Source organism: Aythya ferina (genome assembly GCF_964211825.1).
Source record: "Aythya ferina genome assembly, chromosome: 2".
Taxonomy (NCBI): domain Eukaryota; kingdom Metazoa; phylum Chordata; class Aves; order Anseriformes; family Anatidae; genus Aythya; species Aythya ferina.
In genome coordinates, this window is record NC_140297.1 from 66,315,646 (window position 1) to 66,341,366 (window position 25,721).

Sequence of the window (25,721 nt, forward strand, 5' to 3'; positions counted from 1 at the left end):
TAACTGGGTGAGAATAGCCCATGAACTGAATTGTACCATGTTAATTACTATATAATACTGTATGTTATCACTACTATGACTACTGTAGGTGACTAATTAGAATGTATGGAAAAGAGTGTAACCTGAGCATGACATAAATGGTATGGAATAAGGGGTGGATAGATGTCCTGGTTTCAGTTAGAAAAGAGTTAATTTTCTTCCTAGTAGCTGGTGGAATGCTGTGTTTTGGCTTAGGATGAGAAGAGTGCTGATAACACCCCGATGTTTTAATTGTTGCAGAGCAGTGCTTATACCAAGCCAAGGACATCTCAGCCTTTCGCTCTGTCCTGCCAACAGGCAGGCTGGGGGTGCAGTAAGAGCTGGGAGGGGACAGACCCAGGACAGGTGACCCAAACTAGCCAAAGGGGTATTCCATACCATCTGACGTCATGCTAAACAATATATAGGGGTGGCTAGCCGGGGGGAGGGGGCCGGACTGCTCGGGGTTAGGCTGGGCATCGGTCAGCGGGTGGTGAGCAATTGCATTGTGCATCACTTGTTTGTACATATTATTATTACTTTCCTATTATCACCATTGTATCATCATTATTATTATTATTATTATTATTATTATTTTGTTATTATTATTTTCCTGTCTTATTAAACTGTCTTTATCTCAACTCACGGGCTTCACTTTCCATTTCTCTCCCCCGTCCCAGAGAGGGAGTGGGGAGGGTGAGCGAACGGCTGCGTGATGTTTAGCTGCCAGCCGGGTTAAACCACGACAACACCTTACAGGATGCAGGGGGAAACTTAGTGATGAGAGATGAGGAAAAAACTGAGGTGCTTAATGCCTTCTTTGTCTCAGTCTTTAGAAGCAAGACCAGTTATTCTCTGGTTACCCAGTACCCTGAGCTACTGGAAGGGGATGGGGAGCAGAATGTGGCCCTCACAATCCTTGAGGAAATGGCTGACGACCTGCTACGGCACTTGGATGTATGCAAGTAAATGGGGCTGGATGGGATCCACCTGAGGGTAATGAGAGAACTGGTGGAAGAACTGGCCAAGCCACTTTCCATCTTTTATCAGTAGTCCTGGCTATCAGGGGAGGTCCCAGTTGACTGGCAGATAGCAAATGTGATGCCCATCTACAAGAAGGGATGAAAGGTAGATCTGGGAAACTCTAGACCTGTTAGTTTGACCTCAGTACCAGGGAAGCTCACAGAGCAGATTATCTTGAGTGTCATCATGTGGCACTTGCAGGGCAACCAGGCGATCAGGCCCAGTCAGCATGGGTTTATGAAAGTCAGGTCCTGCTTGACAAACCTGATTTCCTTCTATGACAAAGTGACACGCTTAGTGGATGAGGGAAAGGCTGTGGATGTAGTCTACCTTGACTTCAGTAAAGCTTTTGATACTGTTTCCCACAGCATTCTCCTCAAGAAACTAACTGCTCATGGCTTGGACTGGTGTACGGTTTGTTGGGTTAAGAACTGGCTGGATGGCTGGGCCCAAAGAGTTGTGGTGAATGGAGTTAAATCCAGTTGGAGGCTGGTCACTAGTGGCGTTCCCCAGGGCTCAGTACTAGGGCCAGTTCTCTTTAATAGCTTGATCAGTAATCTGGATGAGGGGATCGAGTGCACCCTCAGTAAGTTTGCAGACGACACCAAGTTAGGTGCGTGTGTTGATCTGCTCGAGGGTAGGAAGGCTCTGCAGGAGGATCTGGATAGGCTGGACCAATGGGCTGAGGTCAACTGTATGAAGTTCAACAAGGCCAAGTGCTGGGTCCTGCACCTGGGGCGCAATAACCCTAAGCAGTGCTACAGGTTGGGAGATGAGTGGTTGGAAAGCTGCCAGGCAGAGAAGGACCTGGGAGTATTGGTTGATAGTCGGCTGAATATGAACCAGCAGTGTGCTCAGGTGGCCAAGAAGGCCAACAGCATCCTGGCTTGTATAAGAAACAGTGTGACCAGCAGGGCTAGGGAGGTGATCGTCCCCCTGTACTCGGCTCTGGTGAGGCCGCACCTCGAGTACTGTGTTCAGTTTTGGGCCCCTTGCTACAAGGACATTGAGGACCTCTTTCTTAGGAATCATCTTTTGGTCAGGACTGGGTTTTAAATAGTTTTATATTTCTAGCAAAGATTGTATACAGAAAAGTCTTTGCTGCTTTCAATATATTTCCTTGTACTTTAAGATTTAATCAAAATGTAAACTTGGCTTGAAATACTGCACTATGGTTCTGAAGGTTCCACTGTGTTGTGACTCAGCAACAGTGTAATTAAATTCAAAAGCTTTGTCTTGCAGTGAAATGGCTTTGGCATGCACTTGGAAAGACAACTAAACACTGAAAAGAGTTGCATCAATTATTATTTTTATCGCATGCCTGACCACCCTTTCTGTGGAGGATTTTTTCCTGATATACAATCTAAACCTCCCCTGGCACAACTTGAGTCTGTTGCCTTTTGTCCTATCACTTGTCAGCCGAGAGTTAATCACTTTAAAAGTTAAAAACAGTAAATAAGGAGTCCTACCAAAAAAAAAAAAAAAAAAAAAAAAAAAAAAAAAAAGGAAAAAACATAGAGAAAGTTGAGACATTTTCCTAATTTTGCTCTTGGAAAAAAGCTACAATTTATTGCGTTTATACATTTATAAATAAAAATAGATCTTTTGCTTCTTTTTATTAAGGGATGTTACTCTTCTGTTCATAGTTATACTGTTTGTTGAGAAATATTTGCCCCAGAAATTTTGCACTACCTCAGAGAGAATGTTGTGCTATAGCCATATAAGATATTTGTGTGTACCGATAAAGCTTCCTGTACAGTAATACTGTTTTGTGTGAATGAGTAGTATATATTCTAACCTGATGTATTGGCCACAGAGACACCCATAATGGATGTGAAAGGTTCCTAGCACAAACAATGTCTATTGGACTTCAAACTCAGTTTAAACTTCTTGGGAACATATTATAATATGAAATTTTAGCTCATTTTTATCTATAAGCCAAGCTATTATCTTCTATGGCTTGCTCTACTGGTACCATCAGAAAACTTGTTCATATTGAAATCAGCAGGAATTTGCAATTAACTTAGAGTCAGAGAACAGGCAACACAATGAATCTTTTTGGTTCTGATTTTGTCTGAGTTTCAAACTATATTTGATCAAGAGATGTTTCAGTACAACCTGTTGTATTTCATGTTTCCATTTCTCTTTAATTATAAAACCTAAATATGCTTTGATACACTCTTGGTGTGGGTATCAGTTGAGCAAAAAAATGATTCATCCCCCAGGTAGCCTATTTGTCCCTGGAATGTCCCAGCATGCCGGGCTTTCCCTGGTGTACTCTGATGCTTTTCGAGTAGCAGTCCATTGTGTATAATAAAGAAACATTGAGAGTTTCTTAAACCTCTATGAGGTGACTTTACCATGATTCATTAATCTGGGTCCCCTATGACTGTAACATGTATTTATCTGAGTACAGTAAAAACTATAATTGGCAGACTTGTTTTAACACAATGTAGTTTGTTTTCCATTTGCTTGGAATATATCTTTGAAATGCATGCTTTCCCTCTCCCTCTGTCACACACACATTTACTTGCCAGTCAAAGTCATCCTTGTCTTAAACAGTTTGAAGACCAAGACAGAGGCAAAGTTGTAGTGGTAAAGATCTAAAGATCTGTCTCACTTTTGGAAAAAGTTGAGCTGTCAAAGCAAAAAACAAACAAACAAACAAACAAACAAAAAACACACAACAAAACAAAACAAAACAACAACAACAACAAAACAACATTGAAGATATACAACTGTCTTCTAACCTTCTATCAGATTCTGGCGCAGTATTAGTGGCTTTGTCTCCCAGGAAAGGACAATTAAAGGCTGTTTCATAATGAGGTAGTGATGAGTTTTAGAAGAAAACAGTGTAAATACTTTTGGCAGCTGATCAATAGTACTGACTGAAAGGTGCTAAGTAAGCTGCATGGAGCAGGTACATCATGGATAATTGCCACATCATCATATACAAATTCATCTTTGCAAATTAAAAATCAAGAGTGACTTAAGATGCCTTTGCTTTGACATTGTGAGAATACTTTAGACCTATTTATCTATTTTGACCTAATTTCTCTGTCAGTGATGCATGATAACTTTCACGTTTTCATCTTATACTGTCAGAAACACATTCAAAAGCTAAAGTATGACAATGGTCTATCTAGTACAAAGAGGACCAGAAAGTGGACCAAAGGAAAAAAAAAAAAGTAGAAAAGGCAAAAGGTTTCCAGAAATTTTGATAATGTTATAAGTCTTTTAGCTGGGGATCTGTTGCAGGGAAGAAAAACTACTTAAGACAGCTCCTATACAATACTCTTTAGATGCAGCATGCTTCCAAATCAGGTTCCCATGAGCCAGCTGTGTGTAAATCTCTTGTTGGATTTAGGCTCAATACCCCCACTTAATATAAATGGAGATCACCTTTACATGGATTGCTTATATGGTAATATCAAATATAAAGAAGACATATACATGCGCTTACTCTTTGCACAGCACAATGTCTGTTTGTTATGGTTGTGGTCCTTGATAGAAAGCTACAATTACAGCCATTTTTTGTTAAGTGTTTCACATAAAGCCCTCATGCTGACTTTGTAAGTCTTGCACAACGTGTTTGGCAATAAACCGCATGAGCAAACGTTTTTTTTTTTTTTCCCAGGGAACAGAATTTAAATTATTGATTAGAGAGCTACTGATGAGTTAAAAGACAAAGGCACTGTACAGCAGATCAGATTCAAACAAAAGATTAACCATATCTTGGAAGTTACTTTCAATGTGCCTTTTGATGGCAGAGATACCATTAGTGTGCTTGTACACTTCAAATCTTTGAATATTGAAAGAATAGCTGCTTTTTCTTTGTAGTGGTGAGAAATATGAACTACCCTGGGTTTATTTCCTTTGTGTTAGAGGCATGGAAGGACTTATGTTGGTTTCAGATCAAGACTTTCTCATAATTTCTGCAGCATTTGTCATATGTTTGTGTTGATATGTCTAACAAGTATCAGCAAATTCAGTCTTGGCCTTTCCCACTGTTGGGGATCTTGATGTGACAGTATTTGTGTCACATAATTGTGACATTTTACTTCATGTTTACCTCTACTCCAGGAATTTTCTGATAACAGAAATAGTTTGTCATTTCTAGTGAGGGATGCGGCATCCAACTTCCTTCTTACAGCAAAGGACTACTGAAAATCTTGTACTCAGTTCTAACTGCCTGAGAAGTGTGTACTTTTCTGGCCTCACACCTGGTCAATCACACATCACCTGATTCTCTTCTCCTTGTCCTCTCCTGTGGTCTGTCCTCTACACCATCTCCTTCTAGTCCCACACTCCTTTGATGAATGGCTTTTTGACCACATAGTCAGTCCAGGATCAATATTTCCTTTGCATCTGTTTCCCATGCCTTCTCTCTCCGTTATTTTTATTCTTTCTTTTTCCACCAATCTGTTTTCAGACAGACATTCTCAGGTTGTTCATTACCTGTTCAACTCCTTCCCTGTTCTCTCTGTCTAGTGGAAAGGGAAAGAGTTTTATGTTAGAACAAAAAGACGTCAAGGGTGGTGAAGAGAGAGAGAGGAGAAGATGGAGAAGGGCTCAAGAAGATAGACCAACACTGGACTCAGTGTGTGTGTGTGTGTGTGTGTGTGTGTGTGTTCAGATACCATCTATGTATGTCCTAGGCATATTTACTTCATTGTTATTATTTACTGGGACAGTCTCCTTTACTTCTTAAATCTGGAAGTCCTGGATAATATATATAAATTTATATATATTATTTAAAAAAAAAAAAAAAGAAAGAATATTATAGGGTGACTCATTGATAAGTCTCAGGATCAGACAGGCAGAGATTATGGCAATGTATGTTGAATTAAGTTGGGGGATTCCTTTTTTGCAGCTCTTTGGGGAAAAAAGGAGGTAACTACTGTGGTTCTTTTCAAAGACATTCTTTGTATTTGTATCCATACTGTAGGTACTGTGTTTTCTTAAAGGAATGGTACCTATAATGCCTGGAGGATGAACAGAAAATGTATCGTGGTGAAAAAGGAGACAGAGATGTCCACAGCTGCTGGGAGAATACTATGAGTACATGCAGATTGTGACATGTTCAGGGAAAGACAAGAGACAAAAGCCTGGAAATTTACCCTTCTTTTGAGTTTTCACAGAACTAACCTACCCTCAGTCAGAGGCTCCTGACCACAGGGTTATCATTACTAATGCCTACACCTTTCCACACTACTTCTGCCTATTAGCAACTGCTTCTTGTATGCCTTTGGGGTAGTAGACTGTGTACCATTTCCTCTGCTCCCTGTAGTTCCAACTTACTCCAGCCTTTCATTTGTCCTTGCAATCCATGGGAGTATCAAATGGTCTGGGATGAAATTCAGGCTGGAACAAATAACAGAAACAGTAGTGATAGTAGGATCTCTGAAGTCATGGAGGTGTTTGCCCAAAAACCAAAGGGAATATCCATCATGTGAATGAGTTTAGCCTGGACGGAGCAGAGCACTAGAAATCCAGGTAGAGAAAATGCTACAATGAGTAGCACTATACCATGAGCAGAATAGATTAGGTCAAGACCAGCAAAGATAATGATTTCAGATATTAGTTTTTTTTTCCTAGACTATAACTGGGAATATCAGTACAATATAATCAGGTGCTGTTGCTTCTCAGAGAGGCAAGCCATAGTTTGCCAACTGGGAACTTCTGTCTCACCCTGGTGCCTCTTACAGACTGATGTGGCACCCATTGTGATAAGAGTTTGCTTTTCCCATTCCTTCCCATGTACAAAGCCCACAAAATTCCAAGGAGTTATGAGGAATTTGTTCATCTCTGGATGCTGTTGCCCCCTTAGATTTCCCTCTAATTAACTCAAGTATCACTGCACAATTGCTTTCTATCAACACTACCAGAACAGAGTGCTTTTGAGCTAAAACGTGATGTGATGTATCTGCAGCGGTAGCTGTACTCTGTTGTTTCTTTTATGATACAGTGCTGCAATTGTTGGCTTGTTCTTAGGGGACATTCAGAAGTAGCAAAAGGAAAATATTTACAGGGGTTATTAACTGAATATTCTCTCATAGAATGCTTCCTCAGCTTATGTGAACATACAACAGCCAGCAGTGTTTTTCTTTTGACTGATAATCTTTGAATGAGCCTAGTGGGAAAGATAAAAGTGTTCTCCAAAGCAAACACTTTAATGGCCAAAGAACTGAAAACAAATATATTTCAGTGTGTATATGTTGATTACAGGCCATTCCAAAACTCTTAAGAAAATAATGATGTGTAGAGTGATGGGCTCCATTTTGGTTTTCAGACTTGGGATTGAATCAGGGACATCAAAAGCTGAAAAGCACTTATTACTGCCATTTGAGCTAAAAGTCTGGTGTTTAGTATTGGGATAAGTAGCATTTCACATTCTCTGTGGTCAATGTACAGAGGAAACATTTGAAAAAAGCAGTCTTAGCTTTTAAAATAAAGTATTGGTATCCAGTGTACTATACATACTGTGTAAGAAGGTTGTTCACTTGTTTTACTTCAATTCAAGCAAAGGAGGTAATTCTTGGGCAAGTGCTCTATTCACTAAAGCAGCTGTTCTGTTCTCAGATGCAGTCTGGACATAAGAAACTTGGGCACCCAATAATGACCTTGTGAAAATGTATGCTTAAAAGCCCTAGTAGTGCTGAATGTTGCCATCAGTGGAATTGAGCCTTAGTTTATATTTCCATAAAGAAAAATAGTTTTACATGCACAAAACTGACCAAAGGGAGTTACAGTTTCCACCCTTTTCTCTCTACTCCCTTTCAACTTCGATTAATAAATAGTTTCCCTTCTCCGGTCAGCTCTCTCCATGGTGCATGTATCTTCTTTCAGTTGCACAGCAGGTGCCTGGCTGGAATCCTGGCTTCCACCCAAAATTTTCTTGGGTATATTTGTTTGATATGTTGCCAAATGTTAGAGAGCAACATTAAGAGTTTTATTCTCTATTGTATAGGACAGAAAGATTTGAGTTTTCGCTCCTGTTTAATAGTCTCCACTGTTCTATGAATGAATGATCAAATGAACAGCTTGAAAGATTTCCTCCCCACAAAAGCCCAAATTAATGTAGGACCTATGGGAGCTCAGACCTTTGCTTATTTCCTCTGCTATCCTCTGCTATCCTCTGCATTCCTTATCAGGTTACCTGTGTGTCCTGCTGACAGGACAATAGAACAGGATGTCTGCACGCTTGCCACTTACATGAAAAACAAGTCTTTTCACAATGAACAGATTGCATGTTTCAATTTAGATGAGGATTAATAGCCTTGAAAGCTGAATCAAAATGAGGCATCTACTGCAAGGATGGTATTTCCTTAATTGTATCATTGGCCCAACGGCATTAACATACATTGAAATTCTGACACTGGCATTAATTTCTGCTTATCATACTCTTGGAGTACATTTGAAAGACCATAGAATCATTTAGGTTGGAAAAGACCTCTAAGATCATCAAGTCCAGCTGTTAACCTAGCACTGCCAAGTCTACCACTAAATTATTTCTCTAAACACCACATTTACTCATTGAACACTTCCAGGGATGGTGACTCAACCATTTCCCTGGGCAGCCTGTTCGATGCCTCACAACCCTTTCAGTGAAGAAATTTTTCCTAATATCCAACCTAAACCTCCCCTAGCACAGCTTGAGGCCATTTCCTATCACTTGTTGCTTCAGAGGAGAGACTGATCCCCACCTTGCTTACAACCTCCTTTGAGGCAGTTGTAGAGAGCGACAAGGTATCCCCTGAACCTCCTTTTCTCCAAGATAGATAATCCCAGTTCCCTTAGCTGCTCGTCATTAGATCTCTAGAGATCTTTAGAGATCTAAGATCTTTTATATCAGCTTCTCCACATACCAGAAAACCATTTATCTTTTTGTTTTGCTTTTCTCATTTAAGTTAACATTCTTTCCTCATTTAAACACCATGTTTTTCATAAGCCTCCAGGATTTAGTTACTGGAGATTTAGTCCCCTGTTAACTCTGTCCTTCTTATGGCCAGAGGACAGGATTGAGAGAAAAAACAGCATTTGACATTGTTAAGTATTTGTTCTGTGGGCATACCTGGAAAAAATGCTCTCAAATTCGAAGTCACAATACCAGAATTGTAAGTGATATCATGGCACCATGCATTAGGTGGAGGTAGCCCTTCACTTCAAATTGCAAGGTTTACAAGCAAGTCAAAAACTCAGTGGTAGACTAATACAGGAACAGCTAGCAATTACATACGTGCCTGGTTCTTGTATTTCTCAGAGAGTAATTCTATCAACTCTCACGCTACTGTTTGGATAAGTTAAATGTATGTTTGTGAATACGAAATTGTATATAGGAGGTGAATAAGAGCGAAAGCTAGCTGAATAAGGTATCAGAGAGACAGCCAGCAAGAAATGACAGTTTGCAGTATGAGACAGATTAAAATATCTATTAATCCAAATGTATTTTTTAATTACATTTTAAAAATGTAATTTTAAAATACTTTTCAGTATTTAAAGGAGTCTTATAAGAAAGTGACTTTTTCTTATAAGAGAATGACTTTTTGCTTGGGCAGATAGTAATAGGACAAGGAGGAATGGTTATAAACTAAAAACTAAAAAAGGGGAGCTTTAGATTAGATGTTAGGAGGCAATTCTTCACCCAGAGAGTGGTGAGGCACTGGAAAAGGTTGCCCAGAGAAGCTGTGGATGCCCCATCCCTGGAGGTATTCAAGACCAGGTTAGATGAAACCCTGGGCAATGTAATCTAGATCATGGTGGCATCCCTGCCTATGGCAGGGGGGTTGGAACTAGATGATCTTTAAGGTCCCTTCCAAGCCAAGCCATTCTATGATTCTATTATTCACCGCAGTCCTGAGTCTCAGGCTCGGTCCTTGTGGGACTTGCTTCCCTCATCCCATATCTGCCAGTTTGGAAATCACCTGTAGTGTAGGAGACTCCAACATTCTCTTTCTAACTCTTTTCAATTTTTTTCCTGATTTATATTACCATTGTGCCCTGTTGTTAAATACATACCTTTGTTTGGCCTGCACGGAGACAAATCTTATCATGACAGGGATGAACATATGCTTTTTAACAGATGTGTAACTCTGTAACTTTTATCATTTTGCAAGAGCCACTTAGATAGTAAGGATGGCAAACAGAAGCATGAAGAGACCTGAGACTGTGAGGATGTCTTAACTGTGTAATATTACATTACACTTGGATTTAAAGGAGCCCTTCAGCATGTAGTATCACAACCATGCAGTTAATCTTTCTTACCTGCTTTGCTGCTTTTTCTCTGATTGGTACGTCAGCTTCCCTGTGAGATTACGCCACTGTCACATAGTGTAATAATGCCTTGGTTCTTTTCTCCTTACAATCATTTGCTTTTCCATTTATCTGCTTCTTTTCAGTGTGGTCATGTTTATTTGTTTTAGATTCATATAGTCTTTGGATGAATGAAAATGAAACAGTTTGGCTTCTCTGATGTTCAGCTCATTTACTTAAGAAAATCATTTGTTTCCCTGAATGGTTGCCTTCAGTTTTGTTAGTAAGAATAGTTTACCTGATGACCCACTGAACTTATGACCCAGTAAACTAAATGGTTACCCCTCTTAGCTATTAATGATCCAGCTGATTATGACCAATGATCTCTTTTAATATTGCACTATAGATAATGTAAGTGATTATTCTGATTGATTAGCTGTACAAGGATATGCTCCAGAGCCACAGGACCACCTTTATTTCCCTTAAGGAGGTCAAGGAGATTCAAAACAACAGAATAAAGTGACAAGAAAAAAGAAATATTCAACATCAGATGGGATGAATAAAATTCACTTCTGAATAAGATTTTTTTTTTTTTTTTTTTAACCAGTGGCAATTAAAAGCAGTGACTCATTGCTTGCCTTGATGTTCATTAGAGTATGATAATTGAACTGCAGCCCACCTGGATGGTAACAGGAGGTGAGGAGAGAAGAAGATGAGAAAACACAGCACTATTGTCCTGCAACTGGCACAGAAGTGCTAGAAAGCAAGGGATTGTACTTGCTTTGGAACTAGAAGTTCAAAGAGTTGCTGAAAAACTTTCCTACGTGAAATGTCATGAAATGATACCACATGTAAAAGTTAAAGAAAAAGCCCAGCAGGAAAATGATATAAAGAGAGTGAAAAGAACCTGTATCTTTTTTTAGCAGCTTTTCAGCTTGTAAAAGAAGAACCTACCACAGATTACACCCTGTTCTTTCTTCTTGCTTTCTGCAATACCTAATATCCATTGGTGTTTTACAGCTCAGTCAAGGGGAAAGAATTCTAAAATCAGCTTATTTTGTAGGATTGCAAACTCTGGGTGTTTTGACTGCAAGTAGACTCAGAGCTAACAAATGGGAAGAAGCTTATAGTAAGTGACAGGGAAGTGGCAAGATGAAGGGCTATATTTTTAAAGCTTTAAAAATATTGAACTTATTTCATAGGAACAAGTCAAATACTTGTAATTTTTATGCATCTTATTTATTTCTGAATAACTTGTGCAGATTTCACACCAGTATGCATTACAACAAGATAGTTGTATTTATGCTACTGGGAACACTATGAAGAGTTTTGGAAACATGAACTTAAACCTGCCTTCTGCAGATGTACGGGGCTCTGAAATCCCACTTCACGTATCACATCAGGAGAGTGGAAAGTAAAGTAGCTCTATGGCTTTTAAATAACGTTTGAGCAAGTACCTCTGAACACCACTTAGTTGAAATGAAGGGTTCAAAGTTTACTATTCTTAAGCTAGTGCTTTATAAGGAGGAGGAAGTAGAAGTACACATCTTCACCACTATTACATATACAGTTCATGTTACCATTGCCATTTCTGGGATTCTGTAACAGAGATGACAAAGTGGAGCTGTCCTCTTAAGAACCTATTCCATTGAGGTTGACAGAATTTTTTATTTTTTTTTTAATTTTTATTTTTTAAACATGTGGCTCTAGCTTTTCTTCTATAAGAATCAGTAGAAATGGGACTATGTCCGTTAATTTTCCAAAGAGCTAAACTGGGTCTTGCAGCAAGAGTGCTGAGCTCAGCAAAAACTAACGCATGTCTCCCTTTCTGGAAAAGGAGGAAAAACTCACAGGAACCAGATAAAATCATAACAAAAATAGCAACACACTGAGCTGTGAATTTTGAAGATGTTTTCAGAAAGAGAAGATGGTAAACTCACTGTCACGATGGAATGCAAATCAAAATGCAATGCCTCTTGGGGCTGGACAGTGTGACCTGACAAGCCATTAGGCTGGCATTCAATTTGCAGTAAAGTACAGATGAGGAAAAAAAAGGAAACACTATTTCAGGTAGGAATCCAGCTGGTACATTTCAGCTAGCATCCTCAAGGCCTGCAAGATCACCTCTAAATTGGTGAAAAATGACCTACCAATTTATTGATGCTGCTAATCGTAGTTGTGTTAAATATAACATGACCCAAACAGAAAATTTTCAACTATTCATGTCATCAAATTGTGTAACTTTTTCTGTATGCACTTTGTCAAATGTAATGAAAAGAAATTGAACTTCTGCAACAACTTCAGCCCCTTCTTCTGGAACTATGTGCTCATGCAGTTCACCTCTTGATGGGACTGCTGGTGAGTGAAGGGCAACCTGTTTTTCCACTCCTGCAGCAGGGGAACTTTGTTCAGCTGCAGAGTTTTCATGTTCTTTTTCTACCCACTCTCTAATGAACTGGCTTCCAAGTGCATCACTAGGACAGCAACATAATGTGGGTATGAATTAGACACTGTAGACAAGATAGCAAAAGGGCTGACACAAATAAAGATATGTCTTTTTCAAGGCCAAACATGCAGATAGTTTCATTATTATTCACACTGCCCAAGGTAACTACACTGTTTGGCTTGAGTTGGGGGCTAAATTGTTGTTAACACCAAGTGAAAAAGTTAAACAAATTAAAGTGTCCTGATGATCAATGTAAGAAAGAAAAGATTTTTTTCTCCCTCCTCTATAAGTATTTGAAAATGTCTCTAAAGCTATGTTCAGTCAGCTAAGTAAACAACAGGTTATATGATGTAATAAAACAAGTTTTGGTATACCAGAGGTCTTGGGTATATCTACTAGCAGCAATGCAGCTGTTAAGATGAAATGCAATTTGAAATAGAAAGTTTTGTGTTTGTTTGTTTATTTTTAAGATTTGCTTTATGTCTTTTTTCAAGTGTTTCTGCTCATTTGCAGTAATAATTGCAAGGATAATCAATGGTGATCAAGTTCTTTGGAAGCACTTGAGTGCAGTTTTTTTTTCTAAATCCCAGTCCTCAAAATGGTCTTGTTGTCCACCAGAGTAGACATTCAAGCTAGGAGGTAGTCAGTGCACGATGGCATGCTGTGCTACTAAAGACAGTGAAGAGCTGTGCAAGATGTAGCACTGTTTTGAACTTAATATATTAAAACAGCTGTCCGTTGCTTATCTTCAAGCTTTTTTCTTCATCCTCATCTCTTCCATCAGGAAATCATTTTATTCTCTCCACAGAGAAAAACAGAGAGGTTTCCTTCCAGTCTGAGGGAACAGCACGCTATTTTATGCTGTTTGTCTTCTCATAAAGATTCTGCTTGGGGAAGGTGGCTTCAGTTTCTGCAGAAAGCTCTGTCATAGTATGAAAGCTGCTGAGAATAGCTAGTAAAGGAGCACATGGTTGAAGATGCAAAAGGGCCTAGGCCTCAGTTTTCCTTCTGTCAGTCTTCAAATCCACCATGTCACCCTACAAAGGAGGAAAAAATGAAGTAGGTGTATGAAAAATCACTGCATTTCCAGGAAACCTCCCACAGCCATAGCTACTGTGTCAGTGCTCTGCATGGCCCACTAAGCAAGGAACATTGTGAACTAATAATACTCCAGTTGTGCCCAAAAGTTTCTACTGTCCAGACATCTCTGCATTATCAACAATGTTTTTCAAACAGCCAGCTACCAAAATTAATTTGGGTCTTGCTTTCTTATCAGAAACAAGTTGCAGGTATTTTTATTCATTCTCTGTCTCATCACCATGACAAGTTTTTAAGAGAGGGCTCAGACATGTATTCCTGTCTCTAATAAATGTCTAGATGGTCATTGAGACTTTTATTATGTTTTTTTAGAATTCAATAGCTTGGGCTGTTGTCAACAGAATAGACCATGAATGCTCCTGATAACAGCCAAGTTTGGACCAAGTATCTCAAAAGTAAGGCAGTGCTTAGTAGTTCTCATATTCGCAAAGTTTATATACCAGTGGGTCCTGAAAGTGGGTTGTTTAGAAAACAGCAGCAAAATTATACCTCTCCCTCTGAAAGATGAGTGAGAAGGTCCTGTTCAATCTATTTATGCAGTCACTGTACATTATCAAAGCTCATTTTTAATGAACTGTAGAGGGAATTGTACATCTATAGGCTAGAACCCATGGGGGAAGACATGTAGGGGGCACTTACTTGGAGTAATAAAATCAGACACATGCTTATGATTCTGAGATTTTACCTATTAATTAATGACCATAGAAAACTCCTTTATTTTTCATGAAGTGGGAGAGATGAACTGCTTAATCGCCTGTGCTACAGAATACATTGTTCCATAGACCTGCTTCTCTTCTGACACCTAATAAATGTTCTAGGCTCAGTTCTGGGGCATGCAGTTGTGTATTGTATAGGCAAGTGAGGAGTGCAAGGTTGCTTTGCTGACTGTCCTTGCACTGTTCAATTGTAGGAAGCCAGGGGTTACTTTTGTAAGATGGATGAGAGCAGTGGTTTGTATATCCCCCTGCTGAACACCATGAAATCAAATGCTCTTCTCAGGAAAGTACATGTAAAGGAGTGACTAAACATTTGCAGAACCAAGACTTTTCTGGCTCCTCTTTCCCCGAGGCACAGATGTTCTTTTCTCTAAATTGCAATCACCCTATAGCATCTTTTCTATCCAGCTATTTGGCCAGCTGCTCCATGGCTCCTCTAGCTGCTACTTCATGTGAAGTGGCAATGTGAGAGGACAACCTGTCATCAGCTCAGTCAATACTGCTCTTCGTCCTGCTTCTGAACCCTTTCAATGTGCTTCAGCCTGAGGAATCTGTCCTTTTCTTTTAGTTGTAGGAAGAAATAGGTATTTTTACAGAGCACATAGGATCTGGAAACTCTGGACCAGGCTTTTGAGAGCAGCCTGCTAGTTCTGAGGATTTTCAGACCTGGAACTGACAGGTCTTTTCTTCTCAGTGCCCTTGGGAAGTAAACATTGGAGAAAACGTGAACCAAGAAATTACTAGAGCTATCTGACAATCTGACAATGCAGGGTGAGGTACAGTAAATGATTTTTATTTATTTATTTATTTATTTATTAATGCCTGGTGATGATGCTTCTCCATTGGCTTAAGCAAAGATTAGGCTTTTACAAGTGAACTGTGGAAGAACCCTATTTTCTAGCAGTCATACCTCTCTCTCCACCGTCTCAGAGCAGTAGGATTTTGTGTGGGTATGGTGGTGCCCTGCTCTGCCTACTCACACTTCTGCAGTGAGATCTGACTGGTGCCAGGCCTGAGGTTTGCTCAGAAGATGGGTGGGATTAGGTCCCCTTGTCAAGGTGTGCATTGCTCCTTCCCACTCTTGATGAGCTCAAAGTCTTCATTTCAAGCCACAGAAGGCTTATTTTGTCTCAAGGCTTCTGGGACTTCAGCCAGAGCTGCTGGTTTTGGAGCAATTCATTAGCTGTACAGTAGCAATGTTTATAAGTGCTGTAATACCAGTGGTGTCTGTGTTGTGAACTTGGCCCGTAACCTGTGCTTAAATCTTTTTGAAAGCTGAACTTACACTCCAATGATTTTCATTAGGATTAGAATTCCAACTCTGCTTACTTTGTTTTAAAAAAAATCAGTGTTAGTTTTATAGGTGATTATTCAAAATCCGTCTAAGTGCTTGTTCATCTAGCCATCCAACATCCTTGTTAAATGTAATTATTAGTTGATCTGTGAGGCAGGGGTTATCTTCTACTTTTGTTCCAGACAGCTGTCTTCTGTACAAAATTGCTGGGAAGCTAACGATGCAGATGTCTGTAAACAATACTGGCATATATGGAACTGGTCTAAACTGTTAATTTAAAAAAATAAATAAATAAATAAATATTTTTCTCAGTCAGTAATTTGAGAAATGAGTGGGTTGGGCCTACATAAAGGGCTTGGTCAGACAATGTTAGCATTCTTCTAGAACTATTCAAATAATTTATAGAAAGCAATGAAGTGAAGGCAACAAAGCTGGTAAAAGGACTGGAAGGCGTGTCCTGTGAGGAGAGGCTGTGAGGGCACTTTGGATGTCTAATCTGGAGAAGAGGACACTCAGAAGTGTCCTCATTGCTCTCTACAACTTCCTGAGGAGGGGAAGTGCAGAAGGAGGTGCCCATCTCTGCTCCCCATTAACCAATGATAGGACACATGGGAACAGCACAAAGCTGCATCAATATCTTCCTTAATATGCTTTAACTTTTGATTAGCCCTGAAGTGGTCAGGCAGTTGGACTTAATGATTTTTGTATAGCTTCCTTCCAACTGAGTTGTTCCATCCTGTTCTACTCTACTCTACTCTACTCTACTCTACTCTACTCTACTCTACTCTACTCTACTCTACTCTACTCTACTCTACTCTACGCTACTCTACGCTACTCTACGCTATGCTACGCTACTCTATGCTACTCTACCCTAAATAAAATAAATATATATTTTAAATAGGATGTAAGCCTTCATGTCACTACTAGTTATTGCTGCTTCTCACAGAGATAAGCATGAAGAAAAGGCTGTAAATTGTTCCAGATGAATCCCAGCTGCTTCATTAATGGTTCTGGGTTATATGAAAGCACTGTGCTTCGGGGAAACAAGGTAAGACGGAATCTAATCTTTATTGCAGAAAATGTAAAGAGTGTATGGAAAATAAAGAATAGCCATCAGCTTTCGACTTTTGACAGGCTCCTCAGAGGAAGATTTCATATTTATTGTGCAGGCCAAATCTTTGCTGGCTCCCAAAGCAATTAAAAAAATCCCAAAGGCCAAAACATTAACCTGCCTAATTAAGATAGCATCATTAAATTGGTGGAAATATTCTGATTTGCTGTAGCGCAGACTCTGTCCCTGAGTGTTGTCCTGCATGCCATAACTGGACTTTAGTTATGGGAGGAGATAAATAGTGACATGGAAGGAATGCACAGATCAGTTGCAACTGTACTCTTCTTGTTGTGGCCTCCTGAAAAAAATTACAGGCCATTTTTCCTGGGGAATGGAATTGTCTTTAGTTTATTTATTACCTATACAAAAATCAGATTCCTTGACACAAGTATTTTTCAATTTTAAATTCAGATACCACCTAGAAAGTGCTTATTTATATGTGGTCTTTCTTTTATAGTCATTTGGCAGATTTCCTATACCAAGCTTGGCAAGCTAGCCAAGATATGTACATTTAATAGTAAATAAATGATTTACAGTGCACAAATGACTGTACACTGAAATTTGACTGAAATCTCTCTTTGGCAATATTGTAGAGGTAGTAGGGAGGCCTTTATGACTGTTCTTTCTGTATTTCCTCATAGACACTTCCAGTTACAGGATTTTTCTATATGACAGAACTAAACTAAACTAATCTAAACTAAACTAAACTAAACTAAACTAAAATAAAATAAAATAAAATAAAAGGGAGAGTGAGTGCTCTTTTTACACAAGTGTTATTAAATCAACTTAATATGTCCTGTACAGGTATTTCATATCAAATTTCACATTTGTTCATTTGTAAGTCTTAACTGCTGGAAAAAGTAGAAAAATAATTCTAGCAGCACCTTTCTGATCTGTTGTTCCTCTGTGCAGCTAAAATTTTAAGAAGTGACACCAGTTTCACTTTATAATTAATTACTTGAAAGATAGCTAAGAGGTAACATGTCTAGGCACACATAGTGAGTTAGTGGCAGAACTTAGGAAAGATGTCACAGCATCTAAATTCAAAGTTTTTGGCCTAGCAACCATGAATCATGTAATTTCACAGCCTAGCTTCTCATGGTACATGGCATCATTAACTCACTGTAGTGTGAGTTACAAGGTTTTATTATCTCATCTTTCCTTTGCCTTATTGTGGCACTTAAAAGCACCTTAGTGAGTAAGCATCTATTATACTAGGAACTGGATAAATAAATAACAGAAATGCAAGTTTTTTCTTAGAATTTGCAAGTCAGCAGAGTTTCTTACCCCATCTTAGGTGACAAGCTCCTTCTAAAGAATATGGAGTAAAAAAATTACATACAAGTCCAAAAACTCATCTTCATAGACCAGTCATTCTCAAGGCTCCCTATTGTTGCAACATACTTTATATATTTTGCAAATTGTTGTAAAATCTATCTTAACTTTCCTTCTGCAATGGACAATGAACTGACCTCAGAATTTTGACCACAGCATTTTGCAGGCAGATCTGTCATATAATTTAGAAGCCACATATGATTAAAATCACCACCACCAACAGAAACAAAAACAACACACAACCAAACTTTATTGGTTTACCATTAAATTCTGCGTAATTGAAGCATATAAACATATCTTGAAAATACTAACACATGCATGAAAATAGTATTTCTCTAATGCGAAATATCTGCTCTAAAGACTTATTCTATTGATAGTACTGATATATCTATCCAGTGGGTTTCTCCTAATTTATTGCCACTTTGACCTATTTATTTTGGTGAAACTGTGACCATCTGCAATGTTATATTATTTATTCTGTTTTTGTAAGATAGTTCTGAATTGTTTTGCCTAGGGGTAGGAAAAAAAAAAGTCAGCTTTTAACATTCTTTAAGTCTCAGCTTCAGCATTTATGTATGAAAACATTCTCATTTATGTATGAAAACATCTCTTCTCAGTGAGCTGATACTTCAGAGAGTAAGACAGGACAGTTACCCAGTGCAGTCTTATGACTGAAGCTAACTAAATTGTTGGCAGCACTTTTACTTTCATTCATAATCCTTGTATTTTGTAGTATTTTTAGCTCATCTAATTTCTGTATTCAGATGTGTTTATGAAAATGGAGATTTAATGTGATAAACCTTAGAAACTGTACTGTCATCTGCTGTGTAGAAATTGTTTGCTAGGGAGTATCAAATCTGTTACTGACCTTCAGTCTAATTTCAGCTGTCAGGTTTCCAATCCATGAAAAGTGCTTGGAGGAGGATTTTAACTTTACAGTTTTTTCCTGATCTCTGTTCAGTTTAGTCTTCTCTTAGAGTTCTCCCAAAATGCAGTGAAAGTGGAAGTGGGAATCTGATGGTAGTGGTTTGGGGCAAAAGGGGAGCCAATAGTGGTCAGAAAAAAAATAGTATATTTTCTGTGTTATCTTAAACTCATAGTGCTGAGACTTTTTAAGCAAGACAAAGCCTTATCTACTAAAAAGGAACCTGAAAGCCAAACAATGCCAAAAAATTGGAAGTGGGCAGAAAAAGCCCTGCTGGTTAGACAGGAAAGTTTTGCCTGTCAACATCTATAAACAGAGGGCATATGACCCTTTCCCACTTGTTGAGGTGAGAATGATTTGGGGATGACATGAAAAATTGTAGCTAACGACCTTGTGACTTGTGCAGGATGAAGAATGTCAGCAGTATCTTCTGTATTCTGCCACCAGCTCCTGTCCAATCTGTAGTACATCTGTTAGAAAGACACCTACACCTGCGCACAGTTTAAGGTCCCTTAGTAAATTAATACAATGGATAATTGCCATCACAGCTCATAATTAACAATTCACTTCTGCTCTGATATGCCATCACTTTGCAATACTAAATCTTGTCATGCCTTTTCTTCCTCAGACTAATCTTTCAAAAATCTCTTCTCTGGGAAAATAGCTTACACTGTGGTCAAGTCATTTTGTTATGTTCTGAGATTTTTAAACCCTCTAGTTTTCTGAACTTTTTATTTGCCAATCACTTAATTTACTACCACCTGCACAGCTACCATTGAACCTTTGGAAATCTTAGTAGTCTAATGATATTTCACATTTCTAAATTAAAAAAGTCTTAAAATATACTTAGAATACGCTTCAGCTATCTAACTACTTTTCAACTGTCTCTAAGCCAGCAACTTACAAGAACATTGAGAAAGAAAAATATCTACTACATGTGGATTTGTTCCCAAGTCTTTCAAATATGATTAAGGTTCCCAGAAAGATACTTTACTGCAAATTACACAAGATATACTTGCATCTTGATTTCTCTTTGCCTGACTACGTATATGTATGGCCCCACTGTAAGATAGAAATTTGTCTTATTTGCCTCAGACTTTCACAGATCACAATGAATACTTCATGAGCCAAGAAAATGACAGGAAGGATAAATTTAACACAGGAATAAATCAAATTCCTCACTCTTCTCACAATCTATTAGATGATCTCTTCTTCCTTCTTAATTTTAGGTATGGTTCAAAGTCTTTCACTTTACAGATGCAAAAGATTCTGCTCCTTATTGATACTGCTGTAAGAGTTAATGCAGTTGATGCACTGAGTTAGCAAACCTTTGCTTTGTTTGCTTTTAATTGAACAATACACAGCACTCCTCAGCCATGCATGAGTACTCTGCAGTGATCAAAGAATGAGGCAGCAGCGAGAGACTTGGAGATGAAGAACCTCAGACTGTTTTCCCAGGCTGATCACACGCCTGCCATAAGCACAGAAAGGCAAGAGGCAGTTGTGCTGGTGGGTGCAGGAGGTCAGAGCTGACTGACCCAGATGAGGGAGGTGTGGAGTGCACTGCATGAATGGGTTGTGCAGTGGGGCACACACTAAAAAAAGCAGAAGTACGGAAATGGGTAAAGATGGTGCTCTGACGTGGCAGAAAATGGTGGCTGGAAAAAGATGTACTGATCTGAAGGTGTAGATGGTGGGAATGCATGCATATTTTAAATTACTTTTAAGCACTGTTGATTTATATCCAGCAATGCCGTTATGTAAAGAGTATAGAGCAGATGGGCCACTGTCCAAAACAAGGGTGCATTTGCTCAACAGACTTGTGAAAAATTGCACTCATTTGAGCCTTCACATAATCTCTTTGAATGAATGCAAGTAACAAAGGCAGGACTGTTATATCTAGTGAACTTGCTAGAAGAAACATAGGGAATACTTTATTCATTTTCTGCCTAGGCAGAGAACTTATGGTTTCTTTCCTTCTGTGCTGCCAGCTGTGCTGCCAGCTGAAGTCCATTGACTTCGGGGTCTTGGATTTGAAAATTTTCTGTTGCTCATGTGAACTCATGTTTAAAAGAAAAAAAAGGCAGGGTGATTCTGGGTGCATGAGTGGGCACCACACACAATACACAGGTTCAGGGTAGAAAGTTAATACAAAATGTGTTGCTAATCTGCCTGCAGATCTCTGCCCCAGTTATCTGGAAAGCTACTATCTGAAAAGTCCTCTTAGCATATTCCTGCTGACAGTTTTTCCTGGAAGTGAGAAACAGCAAGTAGTACCAGCATTTTAGCCATTATCTGGCGAAGACTTGCATGGTGCTTTGTATGGGAAAATCCTTCACTAACAGAAGCTCTGTTCCCTGTACAGTTTCTCACTTTTCTTAAATATGTTTTCACAGAGGTGCCACCAGGTTCACTGATGGGCTGTGTCCTGTGACAGGGCCATCAGAACCAGTTGAAAATTGCTGTGTCCAACATGGAGAGCCCCTGGCCTCTACCAGCCTACACCAGGCCACCTATACCCAATACAAAGGAAGGCAAAGAAAGAAAAGAAAAGAAAAGAAAAGAAAAGAAAAGAAAAGAAAAGAAAAGAAAAGAAAAGAAAAGAAAAGAAAAGAAAAGAAAAGAAAAGAAAAGAAAAGAAAAGAAAAGAAAAGAAAAAAGAAAGAAAGAAAGAAAGAAAGAAAGAAAGAAAGAAAGAAAGAAAGAAAGAAAGAAAGAAAGAAAGAAAGAAAGAAAGAAGGAAAGAAAGAAAGAAAGAAAGAAAGAAAGAAAGATAGGGCCTCAAAGTTCAGTGCTTGGATAGATACTTGTCAGTCCTCATTGTGACAGCAGGTTCGCGATGCAAAAATCATCTTGACATCAGTTGAACTTCCCATGGTAATAAATGCTGTATAGTTCTGTTTATAGCTTTGGGACCTGCATTATTCTAATGCATGTGTCCTCTTAACCAAGGTGGCAGGATGCTAAAACCAAAAAATCTTAAGTGTAGAGCATACTGTTAATCATTTTTTTACGTTCTCCTTTAACAGTATCAAAGTCTAGTGTGCATCTATTCTAGTGTGCCCCAAGACAGAGTTTATTTGTGATACAAAAAATGTACATCCAGCTGTGGGTAGTGCAGGAAGCTCCATCTTCAAGCTGTCTGTTAGCTAGCAAGGCTGCCTTTGGCCTTTCATTCTTTAGGATCTGGTGGAAGAGCACATGGGGAGAAGTGAAAGATCAGTTGTGATGTATCAGGCTACTTTGCCAGAATGTTTGGCAGCATTTTTAGCTAAGAAACATTCACCATCTGTTTAGTTTTGGAAAGAGGGTAGAGAAAAATAACTTCCTGAAGGTTTTGCCTTTGTAAATATTTTAAAGTGCCCTTCAAACAATCTCCACTCAACCTTATACTGTGTGTTTAGTTGATGCCAGCTACCCAGTAATATCAGGGGTGCGTAAGACCAACTGTCAGCACTTTGTGTCCTCTCAGCTCATGTGGCAGTTTGGATGTTCTGTTATGCCTACCATATATACCCTTAAGGGTTGTTCTGGAACGGGCTGATGCCTTTGTTTCACAATTTGGATTTCTTTGTCAAAAGTCTTTGTTCTTCTTTTGGGGTCCAGTTCTATAATGGGACACAATGTTGCAGTTATGAACAATCTAGTCCTTTCCTAGGGATTCAGTGTCTCTGTGTAACGACTCTTCTTTTTTCAATTTTTTCTCCAATTTCATTTCTGTATGGAAGGATAAATACAGAATCATTTTAATATCTTTTGTGGTTATTTTTCTCTGGGTGAGTGCACAAAATATCCTAGATCCAACTGTTGCTAGAAATATGTTTTAGGTGGTTTCCCCTTGGCTGCAGGTAGAAATGAAATGAAATTTATGCCTTTTGGGATTGATTTGAATATGGGAAGTTTTAAACTGACCCATCTATTTCCATTTTAATGTCATTATTGTGTGGTGCTCAGCAATCAAGCAGCTGTCAAGAGATCTGCTTCAGTTTCTCTTTTTCTTAAAGCTATGCAAAACAAGCTATGCAGTACAAACAACAAGCACTTTTCTGTCACATGTGAGCAGCCTGAGAACTCATCTCAGCTATATTTACCCCTTAGGTAAGTCTGTTAGGCATCTGGTATAGATTAGGAAGTATTAGTGTTATACAGAAGGCAGTTCAGTATATATCTTTTATATATCTTTTTAGTGATAGAAGAAATCACTCATTAGAGGTGCTCATTTCTCTTCCATGGGTGTCAAATAGATTTCTGAAATTATCATTGGCTATAGGCTCAGCTCTTCAGCAGCTGAAGCGGGATGAAATGAATCCTACACTTGGGAATTTCTCTCCTCTCATCTTTGAGAAGCTGAATCCAAAAAGGCAGAAGCTACAGTTGCACAGCAGGTTGAGTAGCAGAATCTGAAGGGAGGAGCACTGAAGGCAGGAATGATGAAGGAGAAGCAGAAAAAGAAAATGGGGAAAAGAAATGAAAAGACAAAATGGGAGCACCGGGAGAAAGAAAGCAAATAGAAACTGAAGGTGATTCTATGCTATATCTAGGAAAATAGGAGAAAGGGAAAAATTATAACAGAAATGAATAGTTAATTTCTTCTAGAAATTTCTGAGTTACAATAATTACAATAATTGCAAACTACAGCACTTGGAGGAAAAAAAAATAAAACCACAGTGCCTTAGAATCCTGGGTCTTAATTCTTAGCTTGCAGTGTGTCTGCTTTATAGGAATTTGTTCTTTAGTATAATTCAACTTAATGAAATTGCATCAAGTGTAACTTGAAGTAGAATTTGGTTTACTATTTCCCTAGTTATTGTCTAAGAAAATTGAATGTGGGGAAAGAACCACATCTATCATTACTTGTGTGACTTACATCACAAATTAACAATTAGAAGAGTGGCAGGGGAACAAAACATGTATTCTTTCATTCCCAAACATGTCCATTCCACTTTTGTTCAGAGGACTGAAATTAAACAACACAGGGCAATTTCTTCTTGTTGGTTGCACTGCATAATATGTAAATCAGTATGGAATTTGGCTTTTACTTATCTTCAACTTCTGTCACTGGGGGTGTACAAACTATAGGTAGTGTGCATAAACCCAGCATGTCTTATATGCATCTGGCTTGGTATGGATAGCTATGGAGTTGTGACAGCACAAAGTTCTGCACAGACAAACCACTTAAGTGTTTATTCATTGCTTCTGATGACTTGCAGTGTGTGAGCTCTGTGGTGCTGCTATTGCACTGTTAATACTCCAAGCAGAAACTAGCTGATGTGTTAGATGAAGTCACAGCAATGCCTAGTCACTGCTGACATTGCCTAAGGCAAGGCAGCAAAAGGATCTGTTTAAAGGAGCAGTGGGGAAACAAACAATGATTTCACTTCAGAGTCTCTCTTATAAAATTGAGTAACGCTGTTGCTTCCATGATGAAATGTTCTCTAATCAACTAAAATCCAGGCTGTTTGGATGCTTAACTCTGTAGAACGTTTTCTGACATGTCACAGTCATGAACGCATTTTTTCTTCCTATAACTCTGTGGGTTAGCTCAGCACTAGTATTCCTGTACAGAATATGGAAAAATGGAGCAGAGAGAGACTGTTTCCAAGGCCACAAGAGGAAAGTGTTTTGGATGGGGCTTTGAGCAAGCTAATGTAGTAGAAGAGTCTGTGCCCACAGCATGGGGGTTGGAACTAATGATCTTTAAAGATCCCTTCCAACCCAAACTCTTCCATGATTCTATGATTTAATTCAGCTTTCCCTGGGGAGTGACCCAGGTTTTAAGATTGGGGACAGAAATCCAAGCTCATGGGGACTGTTAGAAATGTGAAAGAAGGCATGACTTACATATCAGCAAGATATGTTAAGTCACACAACATTTTTTCTTTACCACACTGGACTAATGTAGAACTAGCTTGAGTATCTTCATTCAGAACAGTATAAATACACCTTAGTTGCTCCAATCACCAGAAAATTTTTCCACAGTGAAGTAGCCTGAATTAAGAGTCCTCCCTCCCTCCTCCCTCCATCCCTCCATCCCTTTTCCTTTCTCTTCCTTTCTCTTCCTTTCCCTTCCTTTCCCTTCCTTACTTCTCAGAAGGCATAAAACTTGATGTTTATCAGGTTCAGCCTTGATTCACATTACAAATGCCAGTAGGGGGATATTCTGGAACTTATTCCTCTTACCTCACAATAAAAATCTTTTCTTCCTCAAATGCCTGAAGAACAGTTCAACAAAATGGAAACTGTCCCTGTCATTTTTTTTCTTTCTACACAGACTTAAGTGACATCAAAATGTGATCAATATTCTGTGTTATATGTGTCAGCACTGCTAGTCTTTAAAAGCTGTAGTTTGGATTTTGGTCCCTCACCTTAAAGGCAAGATTCCTGAATCCTGTATCTGTTCCATTTACAGGTAAGAATGTATTTTATAATGTTTTATCAAGCCTGTCCCCCACAAGTATAATATGCCTGTATGTATCCCCATCCAGGAAGAGCTGAGCCTTACA

At 38.8% G+C, this 25,721-nt stretch overlaps 1 protein-coding gene across 3 annotated transcripts in view; it reads left to right on the forward strand.

Annotated features, from left to right (window-relative positions):
• The first annotated feature begins 477 nt into the window (after positions 1 to 477).
• LOC311432951 (C-C chemokine receptor type 8-like) overlaps positions 478 to 25,721 on the forward strand; it is a 122,155-nt gene continuing 96,911 nt past the window's right edge. For all 3 annotated transcript variants that reach the window (XR_014690442.1, XR_014690443.1, XM_084511594.1), the window contains exons 1-2: positions 478 to 511; positions 848 to 975. The gene's annotated coding sequence lies outside the window, so the exon portion shown is untranslated. The remainder of the gene's footprint in view (positions 512 to 847; positions 976 to 25,721) is intronic.